The following is a 3,054-nucleotide window of genomic DNA, read 5'->3' as shown; positions in this document are numbered from 1 at the left end:
TGCTCTGCAGAAGGGCGGATGCTCAGTGACAGAGTCCAGCTGCTGGACCCTCACACCACAGGTGCTGACATCTTCTCTGTCAGTTGCTTCCTTCTCTTGCACCTGTGCCTTTCGAGTTTTTCCTGACAATGACATACTATTTCACTTGCGACTCAAGACAGCTATACAGAGTCTGACGTTATTTCAGTCTCCAGGGCAACATTTTGCTGCCATTTGAATATTACCTTTTTATTCCTAGTCATCCCCAATAATAATATTCCATTCTTAAGCCTTTTTTTCTTTGACTTCGGTTTTTGATTTGTTTTTTGAATACAAAATGCATTTAATATTGCTATGGGAGCATTGGACCCTGCATAGCTATCAGATGAACTTTGTGATCTAGTGTTGTAGCTCATTGGTAGAGCATTTGCCTATCATATATGAGGCTTTGAGTTTGACCCCTGCACCACAAAATAAGTAAATAACTGCACTTTAATAAACAATAAAATAAAAACCACATAGTGTCTGATACTTTTGCTTCACTGTATTTTAAATTTCAGAAGCAAGGGGTTGGATAAAGTTTAATTCATGGTCCCTGGCATTTTGGTTATTTTTGAAAATACACTCAGTATCCATTTAATGAATTATTCTGAATCCTGGAATGGGCACCAGCCCATGATCACCACTAACAAAGGCTAGGTCTTTTATGTTTAACCAATCCTTTTGTTTTCTCACAAGGATCCTCTAATCTATGTCAATTATTCCTTTTTTCTTTTAATATGGATTCATTGCATACACACACTTACTGACAAGTACAGTTTCATTCCAGTTACTTTTTTTTTTTTGGTTTTTCTCTGGTACCGGGAACCGAACTCACGACCTTGCGCTTGCCATCATTCCAGTTACTTTTGACTTTACAAAGAAAGTATCCTGGCACGTGTAGTCTGTGGAAGACTATTTCCACAATTATGATGACATTATTAAGATTTTAATTGAAGATATACATCTCTGTTATTGATTGATTGGGTCTTAACATTGAATTTGTCTTAGTTACTTTGTTTTTGCTGAGACATGACCTGCCACCCATAACTCTAAGGAGGAGAGGTATTTGGACTTACAGTTTGTAGAGGTTTCAGCCCATAGTTGGTTGGCTCCAAGGTAGGATGGTGTGGCAGAGGGTCCTGTCAGTGGAGAAAGATGACATAGTGGCAGCAGAAAGCAGAGAGGGATCAAGAGTGGAGGAGGGAGATAGATCTTGCCAGGCCACGCCCCCAGTGAACCACATCTTCTAACCTGGCTTCACCTACCAAAATCACATTTAGCTGTAGACCCATCAGTGGATTAATCCACTGCTGAATATCACATATCATGATCCATTCACCTCCCCAAAGTCCTCCTTATGAGTGAGGGAGGCTTTGGGAGGGGATATCTAGATATAAACCATAGCAGACTTGCATCCCTATCCCTTTTTATGTTATATTCTGTTTTTTGGGGTGTTTTTTTTGTTTTTTTTTTTCTGGTATCAGGAATCGAACTCATGACCTTGCACTTGCCAGGCAGGCGCTGTGCCACTGAGCTAAATCCCCAGCCCCTTATGTTATATTCTGAAACAAGGTCTGGCAAAGTTACTAAGTTACCCAGGTCAGGCTGTTATTTGACAACCTCTGTAATTCTGCTTTACTCTTCCATAGGGCTGGGATTGCACTACTACACCAGACTTGCAATTAATTTATTTTGACTTCTGTATAGTGCTTCCTGCTGTGAATACCTTACAGTTCATGGTTCTGTTCTCCATCAGTGGTTGTTCTGTTGGTTTCATATCTTGCTAAGAATAAGCTGTGCTGTTGTAAACTTGCTTGTTCATGAAGCTGGGTTGCCAAAGTGGAGAAGTGAGGGATCAATGTGAATGGTTACATTTTGGAGGTGCAGTCTGGATCTTTTCCAGAATCCTGGCATCAGTTGACACCCTGTGTTATGGCTTGTGTCTAGATGTCCCCCCAAAGCCTGCTGTGGTCATATGTGGGGTTTTATAGAGGTGGCTGGTGCTAGGGTATGTGATGCTGGGATTACATGTGTGATGCTAAGATTAAGGGTGTGTGCTTACTAAATTAATCCACTGATTGGTGCAGCATACTCCTGGGTGTGATAATGGGGAGGCCCTCCCAGGGTATGGGTGACACCACGCAAAGGCTATGTATCCTGGAAAGGATACAAGAGAAAGGCTGGTGGCTTCTGCTGCTGCTGCTTGTCTGCTCCACTGCTTGCTGCCTCCTGCCTGCCCTCCCATGGGCTGTTTCTTCTTTGTAATGCATCTCTTCCATGCCACCTTGCCTTGGAGCCATCCCAATATGCACTGAACCCTCTACAACCTGTGAGCTTAATAAACCTTTCCTCTTTTAAGTTAGTGTATTGGTATTTTGCCTCAGCAACGAGAAAAGTAACTAAGATACCTGGCTAGCAAAGTGTAGATAATGCCACTGATGCACAGGTTCTGCAAGATGGTAGCGTGTCAGACTTCTCTTCGGTAGCACCAAGTCAGCATGACAGACTTCCTGTATAGCCAAAGGTGTAAAATAACATCAGCTTACATTAAAATAACCTAGGAGTGGTCTAATTTTAGATACAATTTTCCTGCTCACCAGTGATCCTTTCATATGTCTTTTAGAAATGTGTTTCCTCGTCTGTTCTTGGCTGTTCATAACCTATTGTCCACTTTCCTCTTAGCTCATTTCCCTATTTTACTGATTTGTAAGAATTAACTTCACACTCTTCATTCTGTTACACTGTCCATTTTTCATATGGGGAAAATATTTTTATGAATTACAATTAGTCTCCTTTGTGTGTATCAGAAGTCTCTGTCTCTCCTCTCCTGTCCTCTCCTCTCCTCTCCTGTCCTCTCCTCTGTACTTTATTTGAGAAATATTTCTCACATTGAATTCAATCTCAAATCTACTCATTGCTTTGCTTTCTCATGTTATTCTTTTTTTTTTTTTTTTGGTTTTTCTCTGGTACCAGGAACCGAACTCACGACCTTGCGCTTGCCAGGCAGGCGCTTTTGCCGCTGAGCTAAATCCC

Source organism: Chinchilla lanigera, unplaced genomic scaffold (genome assembly GCF_000276665.1).
Source record: "Chinchilla lanigera isolate Chin_1 unplaced genomic scaffold, ChiLan1.0 scaffold00098, whole genome shotgun sequence".
NCBI lineage: Eukaryota > Metazoa > Chordata > Mammalia > Rodentia > Chinchillidae > Chinchilla > Chinchilla lanigera.
This window is presented reverse-complemented; position numbering follows the sequence as displayed.